General features: G+C 38.2%; 2 protein-coding genes across 23 annotated transcripts in view; one reads left to right on the top strand and one right to left on the bottom strand.

The window, feature by feature from the left end:
• The window catches only part of rg (A kinase anchor protein rugose), a 633,801-nt gene that overhangs the window by 584,943 nt on the left and 31,918 nt on the right, over positions 1-16,940 (top strand). The window lies entirely within an intron of this gene.
• The window catches only part of LOC114248019 (trehalose transporter 1-like protein), a 93,630-nt gene that overhangs the window by 67,888 nt on the left and 8,802 nt on the right, over positions 1-16,940 (bottom strand). The gene's annotated exons all lie outside the window — the stretch shown is intronic.

Raw genomic sequence — 16,940 nt, 5'->3', positions numbered from 1 at the left:
GATAAATCACATGTAATGTTTATATTTTAAACGCCATATATGAGTGTATACGATCGCCGCTTACAGCACTATATAATGTATGTGTTAATATCGGTAATAACGATTACGTGTGAGGAAATAAACTTGCCAACCACATTCGTCCTTACTCAACGAAGGTTTCATTTCTTTGTTCGATCGACATAAAAAAAAAATAAAAAAAAAATGAAAAATTGTCCTACTTACGAATTTTTTCGTAGGATAAAGTACAAACGATTTTTTTTAAAAAAGCTTCTTAAAGCGTGGTATGGACATGTGCTGCGTAGAGAGAAGATGCACGTGACTAGGAGATGTATGGAAATGATAATGCAAGGTAGAGGGGGAAGAGGTCGACCGAAGAAAACATTTTTTTTTATTGCTTAGATGGGTAGACGAGCTCACAGCCCACCTGGTGTTAAGTGGTTACAGGAACCCATAGACATCTACAGCGTAAATGCGCCACGCACCTTGAGATATAAGTTCTAAGGTCTCAAGTATAGTTACAACGGCTGCCCCACCCTTCAAACCGAAACGCATTACTGCTTCACGGCAGAAATAGGCAGGGTGGTGCTACCTACCCATGCGGACTCACAAGAGGTCCTACCACCAGTTGGAGTGTGTGAATGACGATATGAGAGAGAGAGAGAGAGAGGAGTAAATGTTGAGATGACGGCTGATAGAAGAGAATGGAAGAGAATAATTAGCTGTGCCGACCCCACCTAGTGGGATAAGGTGGAGAAAAAGAATAGGTTTCTTAAAAAATATATATATATAATTTCGAAGATGGTCAGCGCCTAACTCACACTAGGAACCTTTTATCGTAAAATGAAACCTGAAGCCAAACAAACCGCCACACCTCAATATCCTTGTATCCAAAGAGACATGCAGTGTTCAGATTACGACAACCCCGTACTCGCAAATATGATAAAACTGTTTCAACATTGGATACTGTAAAATTGAAAATAATGTAGGGGAATGCAACATAAACGTTTTTAAAGCAAACGTTCCAAAAACTACTAAGTAATAGAATAAATACGAAAGATAAATTTGTTGGTTTACTTTACTGCTCAATCGACCATCATGATATTTTGCGTATATGTTCTCAGCGATACAGAAAACTACATAAGGTGTGTACCGCTCTTCCAGAAGAAAACAATTTAAAAAAAAAATCGTATAATATCAAAGACAATAATCAATAATATAATCTCGATTCTTTTTTTTTTTTAAATAATCTGTGGAGACTTGCGCAAGATAACGAATTTATTTTTGAGACAACAAAAAGAACATTGAACCAAACTCGGACGACCTTAACATCTGAGGTGAATTCGCCAAAATAATCTCCAATACGTTTAATTCGATGCGTGGGATTCGATTTTTTTAAAAACAAATATTTTTAATTCATAATAATAACTTAGTAAAGACTGACTTCTGTTGATCTGAAAATTTCTTCTTCTTCTTTTGAAGTTACAAGTAGGATAGTTAATTAATAGGATAGTACAACTAGGAAGTTACAAGTAGGACCTTTATGGAATAAATGGAATCTATTTTAATTTTATTTATTAGATACTATATTGTATATTTGAGATATATATTTGAGACCTCAAATGGGGTTGACGGCATTCACTTTGTCACATGATCCCCCAGGCTCCCGATCTTGTTCACTCATCAATGCATTAAAAATAATATTAATGAATTTTTATGTTTCAAGTCGTCGTGGCCTAAAGGATAAGAATCCCGCAGGCGGGTATCAATTTTTCTAATAAAATACTTACATAACAAATGTTCACGATTGGCTTCCACGATGAAGGAATAACATCGTGTAATAAAAATCAAACCCGCAAAATTATAATTTGCGTAATTACTAGAGGTAGGACGTTTTGTCAGTCCGCACAGGTAAGAACTACCACCCTGCCTGTTTCTGCCGTGAAGCAGTAATGTTTCGGTTTGAAGACTGGGACAGCCGTTGTACTGTAAAAATGGAGACCTTAGAACTCATATCTCAAGATAGGTGGCGGCATTTACGTTCTAAATTAAAGATTTCAATATGCAACATTAAATCGCGACTGCGTAATTAAACAAAAATAACTTAAAAGAAACGCCAGAGCTTTTGTAATCTAATCGAGTCGATTTGAAATACGACTGTTTACGAGTTAAATTATTGATAATTAAAATTAAGTTTGTTTTTCGAAAACTCCATGAATAATGGACGTGTTCTAAAAACAATATAATCAAGTGAGTTCCCAGTTTTGTAATTGTTTACTTGACAGATAAGTTCACTTGACCTCCGCCTTACTTCCGGCCCTTTTAGTTAATTTATATAAAGTAAAAAATACAGATCCGTATTTCCAAACATTTAAATGAATTTTTTGTTTTCGTTATAAATTTAAAATAACTAGTGAACCCGCAGTAGTCGAAATTCGACTATAATTAATTGAATTTATAAGTTTGAACATTATTATGGTTCAATTGTCAAAAACTATTATACTTCTATTTTATAATCACAGATTTCGCCAAGACTACACTATAGACAAATAATATTAAAGATAAACAATATCATAACCTAATAACCATAAAATAACCTATTCTCAATTTGACCACAGATTTTAAGCAATAACCAATATCAAAAGTTTGACAATAAACAAAGAACATACATATATGTGTGTGTGTCAAAATACATGGTAATGTGTGTAATGTTTTTTTGTTGATTTAATATATTATTAATGCATAATTTAAATAAAATATGATCATTCTGCTCTCCTTCTCTATATTCTCTATAAGTGTGAGAAATTTCATACTCCTCCGTCCGCGTAATCTTCGTAAAAAGGGGTACAAAGTTTTTGCTTCACGTATTAATATACTTAGTCTGGCCATAAATACTGTTACAATTAAAAATAAACAAAATATTACACTTTAATTTGGAATCTGTCATTTTTATATGATTGCTCATTGAGTTTTCTCATTTTGGCGCCAATACATTGTACAATATTTTGCGATATTAAAATGGAGTGGGGTAATAAAGAGAACCGAATCGCTGTGATTGCATTACACAAAGTAGGTATGGAGCCAAATGCAATTTTTAAAACTCTCCATACGCTTGGTATTAGTAAAATGTTTGTGTACCGGGCTATTAATAGGTGCAATGAGACCTCCTCTGTTTGTGACAGAAAAACAACTATTGAAGCGGTACGCAAAGGGAGGTCATAGAAAAATTTTGTTTACGGATGAGAAATTTTTTACAATTGAGCAACATTTTAACAAACAAAATGACCGTATTTATGCTTAAAGTTCTAAGGAAGCTTCCCAATTAGTCGACAGAGTGCAACGTGGGCACTATCCGACTTCAGTGATGGTTTGGTGGGGTATTAGCTATGAAGGAGTGACTGGGCCATACTTTTGTGAAAAAGGTATCAAAACATCGGCACAAGTGTATCAAGATACCATTCTTGAGAAGGTAGTGAAGCCCCTTAACAATACCATGTTCAATAATCAAGAATGGTCCTTCCAGCAATACTCGGCGCCAGGTCATAAAGCTCGGTCTACGCTGTCTTGGTTGGAAACGAACGTTTCGGACTTCATCAGAGCTGAAGACTGGCCGTCGTCTAGTCCCGATCTTAATCCGCTGGATTATGATTTATGGTCAGTTTTGGAGAGTACGGCTTGCTCTAAACGCCATGATAATTTGGAGTCCCTAAAACAATCCGTACGATTGGCAGTGAAAATTTTTCCCATGGAAAGAGTGCGTGCTTCTATTGATAACTGGCCTCAACGTTTAAAGGACTGTATTGCAGCCAATGGAGACCACTTCGAATAAGCTTTTTATACTATAAATTGTTTTATATTTATGTTTTAAACTAACACACTGTAAAAGTAATAAATGTTATTTGCCATAGTTTTTTTTTTGTTTTCCTTTGTAACAGTATTTATGGCCAGACTAAGTACATAGATTTTATTGACAAAGCGTAATTGCTGCTAGCATAGTTTGCTGATGATAGGGCGTGCTGTGAGCTCTCACGGGTAGGTACCACCACCCTTCGGATTTCTACCGTGAAACAGCAATACGTTTCGGTTTGAAGTTTTTTTCCCTACCTATACGCTGGTAGCCTCAGAGGCTATTTTCCAGCTACGCCCGGCCGGGTAGGTGAGCTCACGGGCTCAACCTGAGAGAATTTGCTAACACTAGCCTTAACAAGAGCAGCGCTACATAGAATCTACCACCGGATCAGAATCGCGACCCACTGAGAAGATCCGACGAGAAACTCAATTTTTTTTTTTTTTTTCTTCCTTATATGGATGGACGAGCTCACAGCTCACCTGGCGTTAAGTGGTTACTGAAGCCCATAGACATCTACAACGTAAATGCGCCACCCACCTTGAGATATAAGTTCTAAGATCTCAGTATAGTTACAACGGCTGCTCCGCCCTTCAAACCGAAATGCGTTACTGTTTTACGGCAGAAATAGACAGGGCGGTGGTACCTACCCGCGCGGACTCACAAGAGGTCATACCACCAGTAAGGTTGTGTTCTAAGGGTTAGTTCGCTCGTCGAACTCCAGTAAGGTTGTGTCTAAGGGTTAGTTCGCTCGGTGACCGGTGCTTGAGAGGTCTAAAAGCAGCGAGAGTGAATCTGGGGGACCCGATAAGACATATTTCGCTGACAACGCCGGCTTTGCGTTGCCCCGTTGCGGTCGGATAAGACATTCTGAAGGGTCGGGCAAACGTTGTACTGCAAAAATGAACATTAACATCAAGTCTAAAAGCGGCATTTACGTTGTTGATGTCCATGGGCTTCGGTAACCACTTAAAATTAATTGAAATCCGCGCGAAATGCTCGTCGTCTGCTCGAATCTCGATACTTGCAGGCACGAACACACTTGCGTATGAAAGAGACAGAGAGAGAGTCGCATGGACCGATCATAACGCTTTTTCGGTACGTGACGAATTCTACCAGTGGAATTATAACGCAAGCCGCGTAAAGGAATCGCGTTCCAAAAACCGTTTCGTTTAGTTCGTGAATAAAATCGACACAAATCTACAACTTAGTACTAAATATTTTGTCACAACACTAATAATACAATTTTGTCAAAAGTACGTGTAACCACCAAAAGGTTTCACGACCACAACAACAGACGGGTCAATAACCTCGCGGCCATGACACACATCGGCCACTTTAGCGCTGCGCCTGGATTTGTTTAGTATTTAATTTTAATTTATGCTTATGGTTTCGGTGGCTGGATAATTAAATTAATTAGTAATATAGCCGAATAAAATCGGGTCGTCTTATTCTCATAGAGTTATACTCATAGCAATCTATGAGTATAACTCTATATCTAAATTAAAGATTTTTACAACACATTTAACATCGCAGGGACGCATGGGATGGAAAAATATGAAATTCAATTTTCCGGTTTTTCTTCTTGTTTGTCATCATTAACGAGTTGAGAGACTATTTTTTTTATCAAAAACAATCCGTTTCAAATGTTAAAAGTTCCGTTTCCTGCCTAGAAGCAGTTCCATTAATGCCAACAGCTTCAAGAACAATTTTATTGAGGGAATATTCCGTTCCCAACAGACGACTGTACGTTGCTAAATTTAATGTAGATAAACAATTCTGTAGGTCGAACGCTTAAATGCGGAAAACGAAAGCGCTTTTTTATTGCAGTTTATAAACAACTTTGTACAAATTTTCGACATGATTGAAGTAATTTTGCATAAAACCTCGCCCTGAAGTATTTTTTAATAATAAACACACAGACAAAGAGCAAACAAACCTGTTTATAACAAGCACGTTCGCCCGATATGGAAATCGAACCCACTAACTACCCTTGGCGCAATAATCAGAAGCGGTAACTACTGCTCCACCGAGTAAATCTAGTTAATATCTCAGAACACCAGGCGATTTTGCAGATATTGTTACGGCGGTAAGAGTTACGCCATCTATCGCCGAATAGCCGAAACGAATATCAAAGGAACTCGTAACATCGAGAAAGATCGAGAAGTACAAAGCCATCTATTGTCAGTAGCGGAAACACACAATACTCGACTTGTGTGGAATATTCTCGATAATTCTAGGGATGTCGTACCGACTATAAAAGCGTTGCAGAGATGGCACACAGTCAATCAGTAATCGGAACTACTCGAAGCTAAACAGCGAACGGATCACCTGAAGCGAAGCGGAAGAAGCGAATTGAAAATCTTAAAGTATTCTGTGTGTGTTCCAAGTGATAAATACAGTTTTAAGTTGTACTTTGGTGGAACATTGATTTACCCCGAAGTGCGTAACAATATTTTGACCTCTGTCTTTGATTCCCGGTTACCACACAGTCGTCCTTCTCCCCCCTTTATCCACACCTAGTATCACTGTAGCCAATGGACATCACGACGTGAATACCTACACCCACCTCGGAACATGAGGTTGAAGTATAAATTTTGTTATATAACGGCTACCCACCTTTCTAATCAGAAATAATGACTGCTTTGCTCCAAAAACAGGCAGCTTGAAGGTAACCTATCCATTAAAAAAGCATGATGATTGTAGCAATGTATTTATTTCATATGCTCTGTGTTAGCTTAGAGGTAGACCTAAGAAGACGATATATGTAAGAGGGGAGTGAGCGAAGAAATAGTATATGAATTCAAATTCAAATTCAAATTCAAAATCATTTATTTCAACTTAGATGTCAGTATGACACACTTGTTGAATGTCGAAATACAAATAACAATGTTAACTCTACCACCGGTTCCAAAAAAAGCCACAATCCTGAGAAGAACCGGCGAAACAAACTCAGCGGGCTTTTTTTTTCTTTTTGTTTTTTCTCAAATATTTTCTTTTTTTTAAATAAATAGAAATATTCACAATAAAAGAAAAAACAAGTCTAAAAAAATAATAATAATAATGAAAAATGAAAAGGCCAGGAGCGAGCGCCTCATTCCCACGTAGTGCCATCTAGTAAATAATCCTTAACTTTATAATATGCCTTGTTGCACAAACGTTCCTTAACAGTTTTCTTAAATCTATGAACAGGTAGTAGTTGAACGTTTAGTGGGATCTTGTTGAAAAGCTGTACACCCAGCCCCCTAAAAGAGTTGCTTATTTTCTTAATTTGAGCCGCCGGCAACGCAAGCCTATGTTTGTTCCTAGTGTTCACATTGTGCAAATCGCAGACTCTGGGGAATTGTTCAATGTTTTTACGCACGTACAATAAATTTTCAAAAATGTATTGGGACGCTAAAGTTAGAATTTTGATTTCCTTAAACTTGTCCCTCAAGGATTCCCTCGGGTGCATATTATAAATAGCACGAATAGCCCTCTTCTGCAGGATGAAAATCGTTTCGACATCGGCAGCATTGCCCCATAGCAAAATGCCATAGGACATAACACTATGAAAATAACTAAAATAAACCAAGCGTGCCGTATCTTCATTAATATACATTCGTATTTTTTTTACCGCAAACGCTGCAGAACTAAGCCTACTCGCTAACTTGCATATGTGAGGACCCCACTGCAGCTTAGAATCAACTGTTATACCAAGAAAAACTGTCGAATCCACAAGCTCCAGTGTCTCTCCACTTACAGTAATATTAGTGTCAACTTGTCTAACATTAGGTGTGGTAAATTTTATACATTTTGTTTTTTTGTTATTTAATAACAGATTATTAACACTAAACCAATGTACCACGCGCGAGATAGCATCATTCACATCGTCATAATCTTCCAAATGTCGTTTAATTTTAAACAATAATGATGTATCATCAGCGAATAATACGACCTCGTGACGGGATAGAGGAGTATGGAAGGAGAAAACATTTTGCGCCGACCCCAGGTGACTGGGAGAAGGGTAGGAGAATGATACACTCTGTTAGCTTTTATAAAATATTAAATCTAGATTTAAACATAACTACTGTTTGACGGAACCAATATAAAATCTCAATTTAACGAACATGAATTTTTGGCAAAACAATACAGATATATAAATATTATATATGAACATAAATAATAACGTATAATAAATAAATGAATTATATTGATAAACTAATGTTTATGCGAATTATGTAATTTAAAATTGTTTATCATATTTTAATTAATTAGGAATCTCAGACGCATCGACGCATAAGGTATAAAATATGATAAAGCAGCAAGGCACTCGCATCTTTTCCGGAGACCACTTCAAGGTTTCTGCCGATCGACCTCTGAACCTCTATGCGAGGGGACTTGTTTTGTGGGCCTGTGTTGGACCCATAGACACCGCGACGCAAGTGCCGCCGCCGACCTGGATACGTGAGCACTCTGTCCCCTGGATCGGGGATAAGGGGATAAGCTATCGGGATAAGGCTATGATTTTTTCAGACAACTAAATATACTTTTACGATTTTTGTTATTACTAGTGTTCGGCCAATAAAAGAAATTAAATAACATCTGAATATTTAGATACGTTTTTATATATACATACACATATTATATTGTTATTTTATTATTTAATAAATAAAAGTCGACCTTATGAAAGTGTATTCACACCCACCACTATTTTTTATTATTATTTAAGATAAATTTTAATGTTTATAGTTTTCATCCAGTTGTGTGAATCTAATAAATAAATAAATAAATTTGCATTTTCTTTTAATGGTCGAAAGAAATTATGTTTCTAAAATGCCTTACTGAACTATCTGTCTATAATATTTAATTTTAAACATAGACTTCATTTTAGTTGTCCGTGACCATGAAAACTATAAAGTCATGGAAACGTTAGAAATAATAACCGCGAGATTCAACCATAAAAGTAGTAGTAATAAAACGTTCCACGATTCTCAACTTTATGATAAAGTAAGTTAGCATCCATATTCATATCAAATAGCCGGTCACCGTCCCCGCCAAACCCGTTGCTTGCGACAAAGGGCTACGAGTAAATTAACCCATAGACACATGAGTTTCTCAGCGGATCTTCTCAGTGGGTCGGGTTTCCGATCCGGTGGTAGGTGGTAGTTATGTGAAGGACTGCTCTTGCTAGGGCCAGTGTTAGCAACACTCCCGGCTTGAGTCCCGTGAGCTCACCTACACGTCAAGGAGAAGCTGAAATAGCCTCTCAAGTCTATTGGCATACGTAGGAAAAATAATATCGAATTGCAATCGCTTAATTTTCATATTATTCTGATAAAAATAAGGACTATTAAATTAATGTATGCCACATCGTAATACTCTGAATAAAAGAAGTAAAGATAAAAACACCCTGCCTATTTCTGCCGTGAAGCAGTAATGCGTTTCGGTTTGAAGGGTGGGGCAGCCGTTGTCACTATACTGAGAACTTATACCTCAAGCTGGGTGGCGCATTTACGTTGTAGATGTCTATGGGCTCCAGTAACCACTTAACACCAGGTGGGCTGTGAGGATAAACTTTACAAAAGGATGTCTCGACAATCTTTATACCAGGGCGACATGAGTACGAGGAAATGTTTGAATGTTGGTCAATCATAATAGAAACCATTTGTCTGTCAGTTTTGTTGCAAGGTCATCGTGTCTATCAATCAACACAGTACATAGCTATTTCAAATGCGACTTTAATAAAATCGAACATAAAATAACACGATTGTTTCCAATGCCTATATTCTATATTCTCAACTCAAAGTATTCCTATTTTTGTTGTTTATTGAAACCTAAAAATTAAACTGTTTTGGTAAGAAGATAAAAACAGGTGTTTTATTCCAAAAAGATTACCGGGAACGAATACAATTGAATTTTCTAAAACTTAGCCAGCCAGTCGGTGGAAGTATTTTTATTTTATTTTTATTGCTTAGATGGGCGGACAAAGCTCACGGCCCATAGACATCAACAACATAAATGCCGGTACCCATTCTGAGACACGAATTTTAAGTCTCAGTATTACAACGCATTACTTTTTCAAGGCAGAAATAAGCAGGGCGGTGGTACCACCCGTGCTGGCTCTCAAATCGCCCTACCAATTGCTTAATTACGGAAATTATAATTTTTGAGGATTTGATATTTATGAGACGACGTAATTGATTGTAGATCACACCGGGATTTGTCGATATGTATTTACCACGGAGCTACAGACGGAAATCATAAGCATATACCATCATACACCGCGTACAACTAGCCCGTATAGGTTTTAGCACACCATAAACTAATCTATGTTATCTAAATTAATTTGTCGACGTTCTAGAATCTGTATTTCTTATTAATGCACCTTCGTACAGCATTGATCGCGATTTGATGTCAGCCTCGGACTAGCCCGCATACAGAACTGTGTCAGATCATTTGACACACTTTTAGGATTTGCGAACAATGAAATATCTTGAGCTGATTGTGCGAAATCTGATAAGTTTTACAAAAAAAATTGAGTAAATTTTTTATTTTTTATTTTTATTGCTTAGATGTGTGGACGAGCTAACAGCCCACCTGGTGTTAAGTGGTTACTGAAGCCCATAGACATCTACAACGTAAATGCGCCACACACCTTGAGAGTCTCAGTATAGTCACAACGGCTGCCCCACCCTTCAAGCCGAAACGCATTACTGCTTCACGGCAGAAATAAGCGGGGCGGTGGTACCTACCCGTGCGGATTCACAAGAGGTCCTACCACCAGTAATACATTTTCCGATCTGCAATAAACAGTCGTGCAGCAACTGGTGTTCACATCGTATAATCTTCGTTTTCTCAATGTGATCCAGAAACCACTTCAAACCAGATGATGGACCAGACCTCGACTACTGATAATGCTAGCGTAAGAAACTTAAAATTTACCGCCACATCCCAATTCTTTTAATTCATAGTTAATTGAGAAATGATTCGATAATCATTGCCCTCAGTCAAACATTTATTAAAATTTTACCGCATTTTACAAAAGAATGAATTGAACATGCTGCGAAGATATAAATAATACTATCCTCATGATAACATTACCAAAGACAGTGGTAGGACAGTCCACTGGAGCCCATAGACATCTACAACGTAAATGCCGCCACCCACCTTGAGATATGAGTTCTAAGGTCTCAAGTATAGTTACAACGGCTGCCCCACCCTTCAAACCGAAACGCATTACTGCTTCACCGCAGAAATAGGCGTACCTATCCGCGCGGACTCACAAGTCCACCGTCCGATTAGTCTCCTCCCGACGATAGGAAAAATTTACGAACGGCTCCTTAGGAAACGCCTCTGGGATTTTGTTACCGCGAACAAAATTCTCATAGACGAACAGTTCGGATTCCGCTCTAAACACTCGTGCGTACAACAAGTGCACCGCCTCACGGAGCACATCCTGATAGGACTAAATAGGCGTAAACAAATCCCGACCGGCGCCCTCTTCTTCGACATCGCGAAGGCGTTCGACAAAGTCTGGCACAACGGTTTAATTTACAAACTGTACAACATGGGAGTGCCAGACAGACTTGTGCTCATCATACGAGACTTCTTGTCGAACCGTTCGTTTCGATATCGAGTAGAGGGAACTCATTCTCGTCCCCGTCAACTGACTGCCGGAGTCCCGCAAGGCTCCGCGCTCTCCCCGTTATTATTTAGTTTGTATATCAATGATATACCCGGTCTCCGGAGACCCATCTAGCGCTCTTCGCCGATGACACGGCTATCTACTACTCGTGTAGGAAGATGTCGCTGCTTCATCGGCGACTCCAGATCGCAGTAGCCACCATGGGACAGTGGTTCCGGAAGTGGCGCATCGACATCAACCCCACGAAAAGCACAGCGGTGCTCTTCAAAAGGGGTCGCCCTCCGAATACCACTTCGAGCATCCCACTCCCTAATAGGCGCGCAAACACCTCCGCCGTTAGCCCCGTCACTCTCTTTGGCCAGCCCATACCGTGGGCCTCGCAGGTCAAATACCTAGGCGTCACCCTCGACAGAGGGATGACATTCCGTCCACATATTAAAACGGTACGCGACCGTGCCGCCTTCATATTAGGACGTCTCTACCCTATGCTTTGCAAGCGAAGCAAACTGTCCCTCCGTAATAAGGTAACTCTCTACAAAACTTGCATACGCCCCGTTATGACGTATGCAAGCGTAGTGTTCGCTCACGCAGCCCGCACCAACTTGAAGCCCCTCCAGGTTATTCAATCCCGATTCTGCAGGATAGCCGTCGGAGCACCATGGTTCCTGAGGAACGTGGATCTCCACGATGACCTGGAGCTCGACTCTGTCAGTAAGTATCTACAGTCGGCATCATTGCGCCATTTCGAGAAGGCGGCACGACATGAGAACCCTTTTGTCGTGGCCGCTGGAAACTACATACCCGATCCTGTAGACCGAATGGTAAACAGTCGACGTCGCCCAAAGCACGTCATTACGGATCCTCCCGATCCATTAACGGTGCTTTTAGGTACCACAAGCACCGGTCACCGTCCTCGTCGAACCCGTCGCTTGCGACGAAGGGCTCGACGAGCGAATTAACCCCTAGACACAGCCCACTGAGTTTCTCGCCGGATCTTCTCAGTGGGTCGCGTTTCCGATCCGGTGGTAGATTCTGCGAAGCACTGCTCTTGCTAGGGTCAGTGTTAGCAACTCTCCGGTTTGAGCCCCGTGAGCTCACCTACACACGTTAGGGTGAAGCTGAAATAGCCTCTCAAGGCTATCAGCATAGGTAGAAAAAAAAAAAAAAAAAAAAAAAAGGACTCACAAGAGGTCCTACCACCAGTAATTATGCAAATTATAATTTTGCGGGTTTGATTTTTACTACACGATGTTATTCCTTCACCGTGGAAGTCAATCGTGAACATTTGTTGAGTACGTATTTCATTAGAAAAATTATTACAAAAATTTTTTTGTCATCATACTTTAAGTTAAAACAAACACATTTAACAACATCATTCAAATGGAAATCAAAATAACAGATAAAAACCACTAAAATGATGTAGTCCTCTTTTTCTATTCTCACATTATAATTACAATACGAATATCAGATTGGAATTAATAGCGCATAATTTGATGTATTTTATACTTTTTTTGCAACAATTTTATTATACTAATTGTTAGTTTATGTATCAAAAGTTGGAGAATGGTTAATTTGGTCTGCAGAATGGTGAGCAAAAAACTTTATTATTAATATTGCTTATTGTGTCAACACACTTTTTCATATCTATGTTACCCTAGTAGATTTCATTCGTTAGAATGAAAACTATGTTTATGAAAACTTATGAATTCTTCATCAGTTTTTTTTTACCTTTCATGTAAATTGACAAATAATGGTTTACTTTTAAGGAAAAAATATATACTAGCTTGAAAACAAAAATAAAAAATTAACACAAGATTTTCCTTGGTGATAAAATTCATTCACATGTGCTTTGACGTGCTCTGCGTCCTGTATCCATTAATTAGGCTTAATGTATTCAAATTTTCTTTGGATTTAATACATTTTTATTAAATAATTATAATTTGATGAATCAGTCAACTAGGTACATCGTAAAAAACTCGTGCATTCATTGAAATTTAATAACTACACGCAAAAAACTTTATACCCTACTCCTAAAACTGCTTATATCAAAACAATCTCGTTAAGTGCATTTTATAATTCAGTTCTAGAAGTTTCCACAAGACGCAATAACATGGTGAAGAATAAATACATCGTTAACAGCTCACTCATAAAAGTATTAGGATCTAAATTATTCAAACCACTTTCTCACAAATTATGGAAACCTGTTTCGGATTATATTCGGAAGAATTTTATTTGAGAACTACTTTTAATGTTTTTTTTTTTTTTTCATATCCCTTATAAATTTGCCGTTTATCATTATTTCCAATTATTATTAAACTTCCTTTACTTATATCATCGAACCTGCGGACCATCGACGTCGCCCTAAGCACGACATTTCGGATCCTCCCGATCCATTAACGGTGCTTTAGGTACCTCAAGCACCCGTCACCGTCCTCACCGAACGCGACGGGTTCAGGTCTCAGGACGCAACTCAGTAGTGGGTATTAACCCACAGACACAGCCCCCTGAGTTTCTCGCTGGATCTTCTCAGTGGGTCGCGTTTCCAATCCGGTGGTAGATTCTACGAAGCACTGCTCTTGCTAAAGTTATAGTGTTAGCAACCTCGTCAGGCTTGAGCCTCGTGAGCTCACCTAATTGTTAGGTTATGCTGACATAGCCTCTCAAGGACATCAGCTTAGGTAGGAAAAAAATTACTTATATCTGCGATACGCGGAAAGGTTATTTATAGTTTTTATTGTACCTTTTCATGATTTTCAGGTAACGCCTCTAACTGCTGAACTGAGTTGTAGGTTCGATTCTCGCTTCAAGCCAAAGTTCGTATTATGAACAAGTTTGCTTCTTGAAGTCGTCATGGCCTAAAGGATAAGGCGTCCGGTGCATTCGTATCAAGCGATACACTGGTGTTTTAATCCCGCAGGCGGGTACCAATTTTTCTGATGAAATACGTACTTAACAAATGTTCACGATTAACTTCCACGATGAAGAAATAACACCATGTAATAAAAATGAAACCCACAAAAATCTAATTTGCGTAATTACTGGTGGTAGGACCTCTTGTGAATCCGCACGGGTAGATAACACCACCCCGCCTATTTCTGCCGTGAAGCAGTAATGCGTATCGGCTTGAAGGGCGGGGCAGCCGTTGTAACTATACTGAGACCTTAGAACTCGTATCTCAAGGTGGGTGGTGGCATTTACGTTGTAGATTTCTATGGGCTCCGGTAACACTTAACACCAGATGGGCTGTGATCTGGTCCACTCATCTAAGCAATAAAAAATATATAAAAAAATTTAATGTATCTCAGTCTCTAATTCCCATACTGAAAAGAATCCTAGTTCGGGACTAGACGACCGTGTGTGAATTAAAAAATAAAATCAATGCTGACTTTTAAAGTTTTGAATATCATTTTAATAAAAATAATAATAATAATAATAATTTAATATTACAATTAATTTATTATTACAGAAAAGTGTTCTTTTTTCAAACGATAAAACTAGATTAGTAAATAAAATTTATTGCGCATACATCTAAACAACAATTAATTAATAAACAAACCAATTAACTAACAATATAGTATGGTTTAGCGATTCGTCGCAAAAAATATAAGATTTAATGTGACATTGTGGCTCCTAAAATGGATGGACGTACATATAAGTAGTGGTTTTATTTCAAAGCAGCTTCCAGGTCATTTATAATCCTGCTAAAACGATTTTTGGTTTATCAATTAGTGTCAATGTAATTGATTCGTTACAAAAATATCGATAGTACCGATCGGACCAGTATAACGGGTCCTTTAATTAGTTGTGTGAGTCGTATATTTACATATTAGACTTTTGCTTGACTAGATCAGTTTCCTGACAGCTGAGATCTTTTTATATCGAAGTTGAAATGCCAAGTAGAAACAGACGGACCTCTGTACTAGATATGTGTCGTTCGCGAACGAACGAATCAAACGACCCGGGTCTCAAAATCCGCGCGAACGATAGGGTCATTTAAAAAAATATGAGTCGTTCACTAGATCGACTCGTTTAACAAAACCTACGAATCAGAAAAAAAGAACCATACAGTCATTCGGGTCATTTCGGGTTGCCGGGTCTCGACCCGCGCCCCTCTCGGTTAGTCGTTCTACTCTGTACACTATTAGTTTCTTACCGTGTATCGCGTTGTCGCTGTGCAGTTAATACGCGATTGTTGAATCGTCCTTGACCACGAAAATGCAACGTCTTTGTAACGACGGAAATTGTAAGATAATAGGTAACACCATACGAACGCGTTAATAAAACCGTACAGTTTTTAGTTCGTTTCTTTTAATAATTTGATTTTATTACTGGTCATTATTACCCTTTTTTTAATACTCAAGGAAACACACATCATCGAGACGTTCACAAAAAGTTTGTGAAATTCAAAAAAGATCTGAACATATGAGAACTGTAATAAATGTGCTAATGAATCGAGGAATTTTGAAGCATGTCAGGTTTGTTTTAAATTGCCTGACGGTTCGCCTAACACGTGTTCTTTGATAATTTGAATGACCAGCACTAACCACTACCTAACTCTGAGAACTGTTAAAGCTGATCCTAATAAAAACACTATCAAAGTCTAACTTTTAGAACGAAGTTCCTTATGGGACGATGCGGAGAGGTACCCTAACCGGGAAAAAACGTCCGTAACGTAAGACTTTCATTAGTAACACACACAGTGCACGACTTAACTTTGTAATAATGTAAAAATTGGTAATGCACACAGTTTACGACTTAACTTTGTAATAGCGTACAAAAATAACATATTTTTTTATCATTCATTGACCACGATCACAGAGCGTTCGTTTGCGCAATACACTAACTCTTATGCAAACAACCGTGAATGAAGTGTACCACAATAAGTTTACACGTTACCGAATGATCATGGGTTGTTGCGAAACCTCCAGTTTTAGTTTATTTATACCTAGAATAGAACTTAAAATTAATATTTTTATATTAAGGAACTTCGTTCCTATCCGGTGTCCCACATTTCACTAGGTGTGTCGTGAGCTAGTTCATCCTTCGGTTTATTTTGACTGACTCGGTGGTGCAGTAGTTAGCGCATCTAACCGTTGCGCCGAAGGTTTTGGGTTCGATTCCCACATCGGGCAAACTATCGTGTGACTACAATTTTGTTTGTTCTTTGTCTGGGCGTGTATTATCTTTATGTGTATATATTTAAACGTAAATATGTATTTTTGTCAGTCTCTGGTACCAATAATATTATATTGGGGTCGGATGATTGTGCGTTTTTTGTTCCCAATTATTTATTTGTTAATTTTATTTTATTTATTATGATAAATAAATAAAACTTGAATGTAGCGCGCAATCCTGCACAGAGTGCATTACGTTGTCAATACCTTCCTTTAAATATAATACAATGCGAAACTAACTCATATTAATACGTGATGCAAAAACTTTGTACCCCTTTTTACGAAAATTGCGCGG

This window comes from Bombyx mandarina, chromosome A1 (genome assembly GCF_030267445.1).
Source record: "Bombyx mandarina strain Sakado chromosome A1, ASM3026744v2".
Taxonomy (NCBI): domain Eukaryota; kingdom Metazoa; phylum Arthropoda; class Insecta; order Lepidoptera; family Bombycidae; genus Bombyx; species Bombyx mandarina.
The sequence above is the reverse complement of the archived record's forward strand: the minus strand, read 5'-3'. Positions and strand labels throughout refer to the sequence as shown.